Source organism: Scleropages formosus, chromosome 10 (assembly GCF_900964775.1).
Source record: "Scleropages formosus chromosome 10, fSclFor1.1, whole genome shotgun sequence".
Taxonomy (NCBI): domain Eukaryota; kingdom Metazoa; phylum Chordata; class Actinopteri; order Osteoglossiformes; family Osteoglossidae; genus Scleropages; species Scleropages formosus.
The window spans coordinates 15157839-15174022 of NC_041815.1; positions in this window are offsets into that span (position 1 = coordinate 15157839).

The window sequence follows — 16184 nt, forward strand, 5'->3', positions numbered from 1 at the left end:
CCAAGTGAAAGGCACGTATCTGCACAGCCAGTGAAGTCAGCGCTAAAAGTGTGCTTTTCAGTTTACATGGCGGAAACTCGGGACCAGGTACTGCACTCACAGCGGATCTGCTGGGCTTCCGTGTTTCACAGGGGAAAAGAGAGACGGGTCACCCCAACAGCCTGATAAGCTGGCCCGCTCTCACTCTTCACACTGCCAAGTCAGGGTGGGACCACTTTTGCTGGAGGCCCAGGACCAACAATCTGCCTGGCGTGAACAATTGCAGGGAGTGGTCACGACACTCCCTGGGGAACCAATTAAGAGCTCAATCAATCAGGCAGAAACGGCCCTCCGAATCACGAGTCGTGCTCTGTTTTTGTGTCCTGCATGACACGGTCACCATGTTTTTCTCCCTGCCCCCGATACCGCATCAGGCCCTCGGAAGGGCCTCGCCACCAAACAACGTCCTCCAGCCGTGAATGGAAAAGCAACACGGTTTGTTGTGAATGACTGGAGCGATTTCCTTTCTTGCCCCTTATCGGAACGGGAGGGGAGGTTTGGAAGAAACCCACCGTTTCCACCACTCTAGCCTGGCATCTGCAAGATGGTCTGGAGGCTTTATTGACACCTTGGCTAGTGGTAACAAAAGCTATGTCTGACTTGCTAAATTTGCTCAAAGAGCACAGTGTTTTTTAAATGCTTCATTAATCTCTGCAATGTCAGTTGGCCATTTTTAAGGCTATTAGATCATTAGCACATCAGTTTTGTTGGCTGCACTCACACCCAATACTAATGGCACATTCTTGAGGGCTTTTCTCTATGCTGTGAGAAAATGGTCAGATAGTACAGTGCTTTGCCCTGATTGATTTCAACAACGGCTATGAAAACAGACAGGGTCATTTCAGTACTATAAAGTCTTTTTTCTTCATGGCTTTTACAACATTTTTATTCTTTGCAGGGGAAAAAAAAAGATGTCAGATGAGGGTTAAGGGCTGACACCATTGTGAAAAGCACCGCTGACTCGATTGCATGCAGCCCAGAGAGGATCAAGGATACCAGTGAACTGTTAACCGTTATACTGCCATAAAATGCAACATTTTCTATCAGGATGGGCATAGCAATGAGCAAAAAACACACAGCAATCTAATCAAGGCAATGTTATAGTTGGCACAAAATCTCAATATTGTCTTTGAAATGTAACCTATGAGAGCATTGACTAAACTGGTTTCCCAAAGAATTGGGGAAAAGGCAGATTTAAAGCAAATTCCCAAACACAACTCAGTGAATTCACCAGAGACGTCTCCTTAACTCCAGCGTAGCTAAACAGACCATTTTCTAGCCCCCTGACCTGTCCATAGTATTAAAATACGTTTAAGTTAAATGTATGTGCACTTAAATAAATGATGTAACTAGCGTGAGAAAGTATTCCGATGCCTTATTAGAACCACACTATGGTGCAATATGAATTCGCTGCTCTTTTAAGTGAGGTGCATATTTCCATGACTCATTACTGTAAGCAAGATTAACTTGTTTAAAAACATTCCATGACATTTTAGCAGCTAAAATGTTTTCAAGACTACAGTGCATGAAGGATTATATTGGATCTACACTAAGTACACACAATACTATCTGAGTACACAAGCTCCAGAAAATGTTCTTTGGAACAACTGTCATCAATATAAGCAATAAAATCAAACATAAAAGCCAAGTAGCATAAGAACCTTTCAGAATGAGAACATCTTAATATCACTGAGTATGAAAATATCTGGCAAGAGAACAATTAGCTCTAGAATACTTTAGCCTAAGAGTATTTTATTATTACAATATTTTAGCATGAGATCACTTTAATATGAATATACTTCAGCATGAGAACATTTTACTATGAGAACGCACCAGCATGAGGGTATTCCATTATGAACAGCTAAAAATCAAGAGTGCACCAATATACAGAGTGCAGGGACTATTCCTTCAGAACAACAGAAGCAGATGTTGAAATGCTGCTGAAGAAAGTGAGGCAAGACCTAAGATGACACAGCTGAGGACAGTAAAAGGGAACCTTTAAGCTTTTGCTGGACCACTTTTCAAAGACGATGACATTACCATTGTTTAAACATACATTGAAAATTGTTTAAACAATATGTAGCCCAAAGACGAAGAGAATAAGATGCAATAGAGCATATATTTGTGAGTGCATAACTAATATTGAAATACTAAAACAGTTCCATTCTAGAGATCGCAATCATATGAATGTATAAGATTCCTCACCCTTGTCTACATGAGTAATAAATGGGAAGGTCAGTAACTTTCCTCGGTGTACACTGCCGTGGTCAGTCCCGCTGTTGAGGACAAGCTGGCGTCTCTGGGCATCAGACAACAAGAGCATTTGTTTGGCAGTGATTATGCGTGAGCTGAGGCCGAGGGCATGTCACTTGCAAGGTCCTTGCCAGTCGAATTCGAAGTTATCAGTGAGTGCTGCTGGCAGCGAACACGCTGCTGGCTTTGCAGCTGTTCTCCTCTCCGGCAGCGAAGCAAGAATCTGCCACAGATTTCTGGTGTTCTGGTGAGGAACGGCATGCATCACCTGCGGGTGACACGATGGCTTTTCGTGTTGAGGACCTGCTGGACCTTCTCTTCTCTTCAGATTTATAGCCCACTTTTATCTCCATGATTTAAACCAGAGAGTGACAACAGGGTTCAGAGATAAATAGTGTTTGCATAAGTTGGGAATACATAATTATGACAGGGGAGCATATGCTGCAGATTGTTAGCTCAGGAAGCTAAGATTTAGATCCTGTTTATCCAGCTGCAAAACCATGAAGCCTTCATCAGCCTTCTCCTTCCCCTGCATCGAAAACAAACCCCGAGTCTTTCAGGTGACTGGCAAAATGGGTGTTAATCGGCATTTGTATTTTTATAACCACCAACCCTTATTCTTGTGCAAACACCAGCGGTCCTCTTTGCAGTGCATACAAGACTTTCCATAACGCTGTTTGTTACCGATCTAACTCATGTTTTTCTTGTTTTCCAACAGACTACTCGAACACTGCCACAAGACATATTTACATTCCAATAACTCTGGACCTATTTTTTGTAGATGCAAACAAGTCTAAAAAGTCTAAAAAGCATTAGTTTTGTTGCCAAGACCAGTAAAGTGAAAGATGCAGTCTCACACCAGAGGTCTGGGTTGAATTAGTGATACAGAGTTGTGTGATGATAAGGTAAACTGTGTAAACTGTGGTCGTGCACAACTGGACTGCTGGGATGTCTCTGAGTGTGCTCCTTTTCCCTTGGCTGTCAAGCAAATATCAAGAATCGAACAGTTTCAGAAGGATGGATGACTGACTCGCTGGGTTTCCGCCACCTGAAACCTCAAAACCCAATAAATCTTTGATGTGACCAGTTTTGACCCCCTGGGAGCCTGGGGCGGACTGGGGTGGGGCAGCGCTTGTTAGTGCTAAAGGAAAAGACCTGGAACAGCATGCAGAAAGCAGTCGTTCAGATGGTATTCCTCCAGACAAGTCCTCTGGCCCAGGATCAAAACCTTTGATTAAATGCAAGAAAAGTGGCTTGGGATGAGAGCAAGTATGCTTTAAGGACTGACACAGAGCGGTGACCCCTCTCAACCCACAAAATCACTTGCAGTGAAGCAAATCTAGACAAAAGGGTCATTTTCTTCCAGCATAATACTGCATTATTCCAATATTTTTGCAACGCTATTTTTTAATAACTCTTGGAAGTATGTACATTAAACTTTATACTCTACATACGTTGAAGTGTGTTGAAAATATCTTAACAGATGGACTCCTGACTATCTGTAATGACTCTAGTAGAATAGGTTAAAACAATAAATGGTTGATGCTTTATCACACTGACAGGCATCCTAATGTGGAGCACAGATAGCTACTCTTGGCCATGTTTCAGTTGTTTCATTAGGCCTCTCCACTGCTGTTAGCAGGAAGTCACTTTGGCAAGCAAATATGGCCCTGCTGTAAAATGAACAAAGCCAGTATTAGATAAATTTCTCTGAACATGCTTGATAATTACATATTTACTTGCCAATGGCAAGGAAACTAACTGACATCTTATATTCCATTTCTTGTGAGCAAAATACCAAACAATGTCAGCAACTGTTTGTCCCAAGTGGGGTTGTGGTGCACCGGGACCTATCCTGGGGGCATGGGGCGTGGGGGTGCGCCCTGGGTGGGATGCCGGTCCATTGCAGGGCACCCCGAGCAATACTTGAACCTCAGAGCCACCACACAGCAGGCACTGGCCAAGCCTGCTGTGGCAGCACCCCCTCTAGCAATACACCCTTCACAAAAATATAGACTAGGAATCATTAGTTCTAAACAAATTTGGCAACCCAAAATATTTTCCAGGTGTACTTCAAAGCAATAGTTGTATTCCTTATCCATGAGCAGAACAATAAACCAGATGGAAAATAAAAAGAAAATAAAATAACCATTTTACATCTTAATTTTATTGATGAAACATATATTTTTTCCACAAAATATTTATGGGAAACCTGATTATACTATTCAACCTATTAATATAAGTATAACTTATATATACTTAATATAATTAATGTAAGTATAACTTATATATATATTTAAATATAAGTAATATATTTAAATGTAAATGTGATGTACATACCGTTTAATGGTTAGACCTTGATGTGTATGTCAAATAAGTACTGAATCCTTTTTCAGCATACTGTGCAAATGAACACTACCATTGTTATTGCTTTGGGCGAATGAATAAACAAATAATGCAAATATGAATATCGTTTTAAATTAAAACTTTTATGTAATATTTTTAGCTGAGAAAAATACTGTTCAAAAGCAGGAAAATTTTCAAAAAAAGGTCATATTTTCAGGAAAAGGTCATCTTTTGATTTGAGACTCACTGTTTAATTTTTGTACTTTAATATTTACATTGTAAGTCACATAAGCGTTCCTTTAGTATTTAAAGTCTCAAAACTATGCATGCCTTCCGCCCACAAATAAAATTTGGCAAAATAGGAAGAGCGGTTTTTCAAGATTGGCTGCACCTTGTAGCTCAGTTTCTTCTACTTTTATTTAATTCACATTACTACGACAGGCCTGGGGGGGGGGGGGGGCTCGCATGCGAGCGCCTGGTGGCCAGGTCTATGCCCACGGGGCCTGGCCGGGCTCAGCCCGAAGCCATGACGTGGAGCCGCTCTTCGGTGGGCTCACCACCTGCCGGAGAAACCGTAAGGGGCCGGTGCATTGTGATTTGGGCGGTGGTCGGGGCCGAGTGCCCGGCCGACCCGAACCTCGGGCGCCAACTCTGGTTTTTGGGACTTGGAATGTCACCTCACTGGCGGGGAAGGAGCCTGAGCTGGTGCGGGAAGTTGAGAGATACCGTCTAGATATAGTCAGGCTCACTTCCACTCACAGCTTGGGTTCTGGAACCATTCTTCTCGATCAAGGGTGGACTCTCCACTATTCTGGCGTTGCCTAAGGTGAGAGGCGGCGGGCGGGTGTGGGCTTATTAATAGCCCCCCAGTTCAGCCGCCATGTGCTGGAGTCTACCCCGGTGAACGAGAGGGTCGTCTCCCTACGCCTTCGGGTCAGGGAACGGTCTCTCACTGTCGTTTGTGCTTATGCGCCTAGCGGCAGTGTAGAGTACCCGGCCTTTTAGAATCCCTGGGGGGCGTGCTGGAAAGCGCTCCCACTGGGGACTCTGTCGTTCTACTGGGGGACTTTAACGCCCACGTGGGCAGCGACAGTGATACCTGGAGGGGCGTGATTGGGAGGAACGGCCTCCCTGATCTGAACCCGAGCGGTGAGTTGTTATTGGATTTCTGTACTAGTCGCGGTTTATCCATAACGAACACCATGTTCATGCATAAGGGTGTCCATCAGTGCACTTGGCACCAGGACACCCTAGGTCGGAGGTCGATGATCGACTTTGTAGTCGTTTTCTTCTGACCTTCGGCCATATGTCTTGGACACTCGGGTGAAGAGAGGGGCTGAGCTGTCAACTGATCACCACCTGGTGGTGAGTTGGATTCGATGGCGGGGGAAAAAGCTGGACAGACCTGGCAGGCCCAAACGCATAGTGAGGGTCTGTTGGGAACGTTTGGCGGAGGCCCCTGTCAGAGAGGTCTTCAACTCCCACCTCCGACAGAGCTTCAACCAGGTCCCGAGGGAGGTGGGGGACATCGAGTCTGAATGGACTATGTTCCGCGCCTCCATTGTCGGGGCGGCGGTTCGGAGCTGCGGCCATAAGGTCTCCGGCACCTGTCGCGGCGGCAATCCCCGAACACGGTGGTGGACACCGGAAGTAAGGGATGCCGTCAAGCTGAAGAAGGAGTTCTATCGAGCCTGGCTGGCTCATGGGACTCCTGAAGCAGCTGACAGGTACCGATGGGCCAAACAGAGCGCGGCTCTGGCAGTCGCCGCGGCAAAAACTCGGGCTTGGGAGGAGTTCGGCGAGGCCATGGAGGAAGACTTTCGGTCGGCCTCAAAGAGATTCTGGCAAACCGTCCGGCGACTTAGGGGGGGAAGCGGTGTTCCACGAACACTGTTTACAGTGGAAGTGGTGCGCTGCTGACCTCAGCTGAGGATGTCCTCGGGCGGTGGAAGGAGTACTTTGAGGATCTCCTCAATCCCTCCGACATGCCTTCCGTAGAGGAAGCTGAGGCTGGGGACTTGGAGGGGGACTCGTCCATTACCCTGGCTGAAGTTGCTGAGGTAGTCAAAAAACTCCTCGGTGGCAAGGCTCCTGGGGTGGATGAGATCCGCTCCGAGTTTCTCAAGTCTCTGGATGTTGTGGGCCTGTCTTGGCTGACACGCCTCTGCAGCATCGCGTGGAGTTCGGGAACAGTGCCTCTGGACTGGCAGACCGGGGTGGTGGTCCCTCTTTTTAAGAAGGGGGACCGGAGATTGTGTTCCAACTACAGGGGGATCACACTCCTTAGCCTCCCTGGGAAAGTCTATGCCGGGGTACTGGAGAGGAGAATCCGACCGATAGTCGAACCTCGGATTCAGGAGGAGCAATGCGGTTTTCGCCCTGGCCGTGGAACACTGGACCAGCTCTATACCCTCACTAGGGTGCTGGAAGGTTTGTGGGAGTTTTCCCAACCAGTCCATATGTGTTTTGTGGACCTGGAGAAGGCATTCGACCGTGTCCCTCGTGGCATCCTGTGGGGGGTACTTCGGGATTATGGGGTTCGGGGCTCGTTGCTACGGGCTGTTCGTTCCCTGTATGACCGGAGCAGGAGCTTGGTTCGCATTGCCGGCAGTAAGTCAGACCTGTTCCCGGTGCATGTTGGACTCCGCCAGGGCTGCCCTTTGTCACCGATTCTGTTCATTATCTTCATGGACAGAATTTCTAGGCGCAGCCATGGAACGGAGGGTGTCTGTTTTGGTGGCCGCGAGATCTCGTCTCTGCTTTTTGCGGACGATGTGGTCCTGTTGGCTTCATCGAATCAAGACTTGCAGCGTGCACTGGGGAGGTTTGCAGCCGAGTGTGAAGAGGCGGGGATGAGAATCAGCACCTCCAAATCCGAGGCCATGGTTCTCAGTCGGAAAAAGGTGGATTTCCCCCTCTGGGTTAGGGGGGAGTTGCTCCCTCAAGTGGAGGAGTTTAAGTATCTCGGGGTCTTGTTCACGAGTGAGGGAAAAATGGAGCGGCAGATTGACAGACGGATCAGTGCGGCGTCCGCAGTAATGCGGTCATTGTACCGGTCTGTTGTGGTGAAGAGGGAGCTGAGTCATAAGGCGAAGCTCTCAATTTACCAGTCGATCTACGTTCCTACCCTCACCTATGGTCATGAACTCTGGATCATGACCGAAAGAATGAAATCGCGGATACAAGAGGCAGAAATGAGTTTCCTCCGCAGAGTGGCTGGGCGCACCCTTAGGGATAGGGTGAGGAGCTCAGTCACCCGGGAGGAGCTCGGAGTAGAGCCGCTGCTCCTCCGCATCGAGAGGAGCCAGTTGAGGTGGCTCAGGCATCTGTTCCGGATGCCTCCTGGACGCCTCCCTGGGGAGGTGTTCCGAGCTTGTCCCACTGGGAGGAGGCCTCGGGGCAGACCCAGGACACGTTGGAGAGACTATGTCTCCCGGCTGGCCTGGGAACGCCTTGGGGTTCCCCCAGAGGAACTGGAGGAGGTGTGCGGGGAGAGGGAAGTCTGGAGGACTCTGCTCGGACTGCTGCCCCCGTGACCCGGCCCCGGATAAAAGCGGAGGAAGATGGATGGATGGATGGATGGACATTACTACGAAAAGCAGCCCTTTTTGTATGTGGTCAATACTTCAGTAGTCGATGCCAAGTCAAATCTTTGAAGAAATAGGCATAAAACTCTTGCTCAAAACCGTACAAAGAAATGCCTCAATTTAATACAATGAAGTAACAATAGAGTAAAAACTGCTTACATTTACATTTATTCATCTAACAGGTGCATTTCTCCAAAGCAACGTACAACTCAGAGTACTTGAGAAGTGCATTTTAGCAACGGATACAGAAGCAAACACGACATTCTTTCAGCACAGTCAGTTTGTATGATGCCACCGTGTAAACCAGTATACTTGACAACTGTATACAGAACTGGAACAAAGTACAAAACTTTACAACAGATACATTAACAATAACATTACATAAGTACCGCCATATACATGTACTGCTATAATAGTGACCTTCAGTCGTCTGGCACGTATCCTGTTTATAAATTGAAAACTAACAGATAAAGTTTATATGTTTATTTTGATTAAAACTGCCAGATAATGAACTAAGGAACTAGAGGTAAAATGACACCGTTCCATGCGCTGTTACATGTGCAGAGCTGCATCATATTTGGCTATTTCCTCAATTATTTGAGCCCCTGGGAGTCATTAGCATTTTTTGCCTTCTGTGTTCACACATTGCTGCTTCTTGCCTTGGTTCTCCTCTCAAGGTCATTCAAGTAAAAATATTACTTCATGAAACCCATTTGTGGCTTAGTGCAGCAAAAGAGATATGAAAAGAGCTGAGTGGAGAAATGATCATAACTTGTACTGTAAGGGGAAACTGTTCTCATTCGAGGACATCAGCATGCATAGAGAAAACAACCAACCCATCAATAATGTGGACGACATTTTATTTGGGAAAATTGTCAGTCGCCAGCGCCACAATAATAGGGCAACATGCAAACGTTTAGTTATGGAGCTGATGTTTTCTCAAAAAGAACTTAGAACGTTAAGTCAGATACAATTATTTGTAGGTATGCTGCTAGTCTGTGAAGTGCCTGAATGACTGTCGCCCAGTGGCCTTAACACCAATAGTCATGAAGTGCTTCAAGAAACTCGTGCTTTCATACATCAGAAGCACCGCCCCCACTGTATAAGCATCAGTTTGCCTACTGGGCAAACCGCTCCGCAGAGGATGCCATCACAACAGCTCTCCACACAGCTCTGACACGCTTAGAGGAACCAAACAGTTATGTGTGGATACTATTTGTGAACTTTAGCTCCGAATTTAACACTGTTATCCGTCACAAACTGGTCTCAGCAAACTGGACAACCTGGGCCTAGGTTCTTCTCTGTGTTCATGGGTCATGGACTTCCTCACAAACTGACCACAGCAAGTCAGAATTGACAACCACACCACCCCCAGCCTCATCCTAAACACAGGAACCCCACAGGGTTGCATGCTGAGCCCCATGGTCTTCATGCTCTTCACCCAGGACTGCACCCCTCTCCACACCTCCAGCTCCATAATTAAATTCGCAGATGACACCACAATACATGGGCTGATTTCATACAATGAGGAGACAGCCTACAGGCTTGAGGTGGAACATCGGGCTAAGTGGTGTAAGGACAACAACCTGGTCCTTAACATTTATAAGACAAAGCAGATGGTTGTGGACTTCAGCAGAACAAAGGAGATAGACCACCTCCCCCTCCACATACTTGGAGAAGCAGTGGAAAGCGTGGAAAGCCTAGAGTTCCTTGAAGTCTGTGTGTCAAAGCAGCTGACATGGACCTGCAACACCTGACATCTGTTCAAAAAGGCCCAACAAAGACTCTTCTTCCTAAGGAAACTGAAACAGGCCCAGCTCCCACAGAAACTTCTGCTAAACTTTTACAGGACCACCATTGAGAGGATCCTGACTAACTGCGCCGTTACGTGGTATGCCAGCTGCACAGCCGCCGAGCTAAATGATCTGCATCGCGTGGTGAAGGCGGCCCAGCCCATCGTCAGGATGGAGCTCCCCAACTTGGACACTACCTATGCCAGCTGACTGAGGAAAAAGGCTGGCAGTATCATCAAGGACACCACACACCCTGGTCACTCCCTGTTTGAAATGCTGCCGTCTGGCAAACGGTTCAGGACAATAAAATCCCTCACCAACAGACTGAGGAACAGCTTCTTTCCCAGGGCTGTGGCCTCCATCACACTCTCCTTGCCCAACCAGAGAAAACTAATCACAAAAGCCAGCTGCCGCCTCCATTACTCCCTGACATCCACCACCTCACCCTCCAAGGCTACTAAGGACTCCAAAGTTTGAATCTAATTGTTATCCATTCCATCCATTGTCAACAACCACTTCTTCCAAGCAGGGTCACAGCAAGCCCAAGCCTTACCCAGCAACACAAGGCTGAAAACAGAGGGGACACACCCAGGATGGGATGCCACACAGTCACAAGGCCCCCCCAAGCAGGGCTCAAACATAAGACCCACCACACAGTGGGCACTGGCCAAACCCTTCATGCCACCATGCCCCCCTTCTAGTTATTTATGTATGTACTGTATGTATGTATGTCTGTATTCATTTATTTATTTCAAGTGCTCTTTTTGATGCTGTTCTTCTGAGGGTTGCACACACAGAATTTCACTGTACTGCATACAATGACAATACAGTATCTTATTTACCCATTTTATGAAGCTAGGTAAATTTACTGGAACAATTCAGGGTAGCACAACAGAGGTGGGATTTGAACCTACAACCTTTGCACTGAAAAGCAGCAGCACCAACAATTACACTACCAGCTGCCTTTAGACTACCCAAGTCTCCTGGACCCGAGTTCAAAAGCATGCATAAGCAACCTGGTGCATTGTAGGAGGTAATGAGGTTATAAATGAGGCTCTGTAGAAGAAACAGAAGAGAAAGTCTGGTATCCTCTTGCTATTATCCATTTTGTTTTTGTGCAGTTTTTTTGTACAAACCTCCTTTCCATCCTACTCTGTCCAGAACATTCCCTGGGAAGTTGCTAAAAGAGCCACGCCAGGTCGGATGTTTGCTCAAACTGAGATCACATCAGATAAAAGGCTGACCGCATTCTCAGATATCACTCTCGAAGCTATTGCCCTGGCGGGGCAGACAGGAAAGTCCTTTCAACTTAGGTTCCCCAGTGCCTTTATTAACATACAAGTTCGAACTTCAATAAAAATTCCTTAGGAACAACTGATGCCCCCCACCGCCAGACCCCCTAACTGTCTCTCCTTGCTCACCCTAGCACACACCCGGTCAAAGAAAGGTTCCTTGTGACGCTCTGGCACTCTTACATGAGGCTGTTTGGCTGAAGTATTCGTCTGAGGTTCTCTTGCTAGTCTGTGATCATCACTTGATTGGACAAATTACAGACGTTCAATTTGTGGAAAATATGGAAATTATTGGATTCACTAGTGGAAAGGAAACAATTTATTTGGAATTAATGCATCCCTAACAGCTGTTGCATCTCACAGGCGACCATCCGCAACTACGATTCTCCCTACATTTTTTCTAGAGGGTTTCCTCCACACAGTAGCTGGATGCATTTCTATTTGCTGGGTCTCAGCACAGATTAATGAAACGGTCAAGATAATCTAGGCATGTTGTTGTATGTCACAAAGAACAGCAATCATTTGTCTCCTAAGAGCATGTCTTTCACGATGTCATTTCCAGGCTTGAGAACTCGGTGTGACCCCCTAACATCCTCTCTTTGCATTTCCCCTAGCCATGAGCCTGAAACTACACAGAAAGTCAGCCAACACAAACCAAGACAAACATGCATCTCACAAGACACAACACTAACTGAGACCCCATAATTCAAAGCAGTGGACATTGAAATCCAAGCATCCAAACCAAGCCCCCACCACAAAAATTTCTCACATTACCATCTGTGGGAAAACAAGACCAAGGACTGAGGGAGTCAGATTGTGGCAGTTGTTGCATTTTTCCATACCGCACTCAGACGCTTAACAGTCATTTCAATATGCTTCTTAGGGACACCTTCTTGAGAACAATATGGGTTGGGCAACTGCCAACAGGTAAAGGTCGGGGCAGTGGTTAAGGACCACGAGAACTTACGGAAGGCATACTGAAAGTCCACGATGGAGGAACAGAGAGAAATAAAGTAAATGTTTAAATGGTGAAAACTACATTCTGCAATTCAGTGTCCCATATCAGTACCCTGGTTTCAACCAGTATCTTGGACATTATCAGAGGCGTGTTTGAACCATTGGTAGCCCTACACAGGCTGGCACGCGGACTAACCGGCGTTAGGCCACGGACCTGCCATTCCCCCAGTGTCACCATTGCCATTTAAGTTCCCAGTATGAACTGGTGTAGTATACAGTATATGATCAGACAAACACAAAAATTACATAGGTAAGGAAAAACCCACTGGAGCATAAATAATAATGAGTGATGTAAAGGGTTTTAAAAAGTTCACCGGTTCTCATTATATAAAGAGCTGTCCCAAAATATAAACAACAAACACAAATGACAAAGTATAAGCGAAAGCTTTACTGAGCGATTTTCTAAAAGGAATAATTATACTAATTATTTAAAAATCAAATCCTATTCAAAGTAGTCATACGTTGTCACGCCCTCCTCCGTGCAACGAGGATCACCTGCGGCTGATCAGGGAGCGAGCGCATTAAAGGGCAGTCCGGAGCACACTCAAACACGGAACCTTGTTCAGCCTTGATCATTGCTCCAGCGTGCTCCTTGAATCATCACCTTTCCTGTTTCCACCCGTCCTCAACCCTGTCCTCCCGTCTCCTTTCCCTTCGCTCTCTGGACCTCACGGCCGCCACGAACTCCTGCTTGTATCACGGATTACGGCTTTCGGGTTGTCCCTCCGGTAACGTTTGTACATCGGCGACCCTCGACTTGTCCTGTGACCACGGTTTTTTGGATTTCCCTTTTGAACCCCGACGCGCCGCGCTTGCGTCCGACGACTTCCTTCCTTTGTGACACCATGACATACATAATGTAATAAAGTTACACTGTATTGCTGCGACTTGATGTTCACACCTTGACACTGCTATTTTTGGAAGTTACAGCTACAGAAATAAAGACCATTTCAGGTAGTGTGAGAAAAAGAACTGGCTTTGATCCAATGCTAGAAGAACCCCAGGGTCATATACATTGCCTGACCAAAGTTAAAGGAGCGAACATGGAGAGTTCAGCACCCTCCCCAAAGCAGACATGAGGACCCCTCCTTCTGCGGACCCCAGGAGGTTTCCACGCAGCTGGCTTTGGCTGCTGAAACTGGCTGAGACGCTTGCGAATGGTAGAGATTTTAATGGTTCAGCCTATAATACTCCGTTACAACCATGGCGATCCCTGGGGCCACTCCCCAATCCAGCAGCCCTTTTTAACGTGTAAAAAAACCATTTAATGAGCACACTGCACCTCCCAGCAGTGAAATGCTGCGACCGTAAAGCTCTCAGCACATCCATAAACCCAGAACTCGGTCCAACATCCCATCCCTGTTGTGATGCACTGAAGGCTATGATGTCCTCTGCCACGTTGCAGTGCCGTTGCTGGGTCAGCGTCTTTTCATGATGTCCCACCTTACCCTCATGACGTTTACACATCACACTTGGGAGGGCCGATGGCACAAAGGTATCACAGATCACAGCAACACAAGCAGCTGCAGAGGATTTAATACTTCACCTGCGTACCCCCAAACCTGTCTATTACTTGAAGATCGCCATTTGCCAGCAGCTGGAGATGTGCGAGAATTTTAATCATTGCTAGCTAATTCACAGTCACGTGACTTGTATTGTTTAAAAAAGCAATCAGATTGGCAGGGATGTGAATCAGGGAAACGGGCGCTCTGCTTTCAGAGCCTTCATGCATATAAAGAGTGGTGGAGGTGTATGCAGATCTGGAAATATGATTCTACCTCAGATTCTGGCAGAAAAAGGGTTGAAAATTTAGAAATATCCCAAAAAATAACAAAGCATGTAACTTCTGGACTGTTCACATTTCACTGGCAATGTCAAGTTATTTATAACATGGAACTGGACAATGAAATTAGGCTTCAACTTTTGAGTGCTTGTTTTTTTAATTTAGAAGACATCATCACTGTCCAATGAGTTGTAAATATCATTCAGGCCCTTCTGAGATTTCCAGATTGCAAAACTTAGCATTGTGAAATACGTAACACTTTTCTTCCAGTCCTGTTATTAATTATGAAACACTTCCCGAGTCAGTGTAACCCATAGGGAACTGATGCAGAATGAGCTTATTCTAGCTTATTATAACTATTTTTTTCAATTAGCACTCTCTGTAACACATAACAGAGGAGAGGAGAGGATCTGCTCTACACATGGAAAAATACCTTAGATCAGCTTTGGTTACTATAACCATTGCAGTTTATACACACTTATGTGCAAATTAAATATTGCTGGGCTAATTTTTTTATCTAAAGCACATTAAAATTTATATACCTGGATATTTAACTGCAGCAACAGTTACTTCACACAGGGTCCGTGCAAGTACACGAACCAGCAACCTAAAGCCACTTTATTATCTGCTGCTCCTGGTCTATATATATCTTTTACAGCTGTGTCTTGGTAAGAACTCAGCAGTCCAATAGCATGCAAAAGGTGAAGAAAGGAGGGAGTTTGAAGTGTACAATGAATTATTTTTTTCTGATGTCCAGATGTCGGGAAGGCCTCTCTACTGGTCCACTTTTATTTGTGCTGCCTCACTGTGTGATGTCAGCTGGAAATCTACACAAACCGTTAAGGAGCCATTGCATCAGAAGCAGCCTTGGATGTCTTCTTGTACTATACACATTTGAAATGAAAAAGTCTGCATCTGCTTTGGCAATGGCTTGAAGCGAACAAGAACAGATGGAAACTGAAGGAACTTGTCAATTGTACTGATACTGGTCATTATGGATGGTGATGGACTAATCAACATTCTGCCTATCAAAGGTGCGTGGAGGGGCTAGTGAGAATCATGTCCGAAGCCCTGTTTCCATTCATTGAAGTCTGGCTGCCAATGAAATGGCACATGTCTCAGAAGCATGTGCTTCATCATCCTGCAGAAATAGCAGTCACCGAGCGCTGGAAGGTAGAGCACGTTGCAGCAGCGTGACCTCAGAGGCGAGCCCACGTGCAACACGGGTCATGCAGATACAAGGCAGACTTGTTTCAGAGTGAAGGGCCCAGCTAATTGCTGGCTGTAGTCGCTGGCACCCAGAGTGGGCCGATTAATGGTGCGGATCCTGTGCGTAACGTCTGCGATATCTCCAGTGAACCTGCTTCTGGGGTCTTGCCGTTACTGTTCAGTGTGAGAGCTAATAGCTCTCCAGGCCTCCAGGCTGGCACCTCAGACACTGCTGGATGGTGGTCGTTGAGGTAGTGGGGTGGAGGTGGAAGACAAAACAGCTACCTTGCCAGCATCCTGTTACACCATATCCTGCTAGAGTAGCTGCACAGGTTAAAGGAAACAGGAGACAAGAAGCTGTAGCAATGCTGTCCAGTTTTTGCCCATTCTTAACAAGTTCTCTCAAGTCGTCAAATGAGGCTCATAATCATAGAGATTGTTACTGTATTGCAAGACAGACATCTTGCAGTTTTTCTTGCAATACACTGATAATTTCCAGTAATTACCACAGACAGCTTGTTTTTCCTCATGCAGTACTCATTCATAATACATGCAGTACACCGAAATTCCGAAATTTTAATTTTAAGTTACCTGTTTATATACAACGGGCATGCTCTTAAATAACACCTCGTGATGAGAAACAGGCCATGTGTCATATCAGTCAGATATGTATAAGTTGGCTTGATGTTTATTCTAATATCATCACCACTTTATACTTATAGGCTCAATCTTCATAAGGTCAAGTTTATAAGGTTGGTTTTGAGTAACTTTATAATGTGTTATGTTTGGTGTTACTTTTTCTGTTTAATTCTGAATTTGCTGATTGCACAGTGAAAGACTAGACACTCACACACACTGGCTGAAA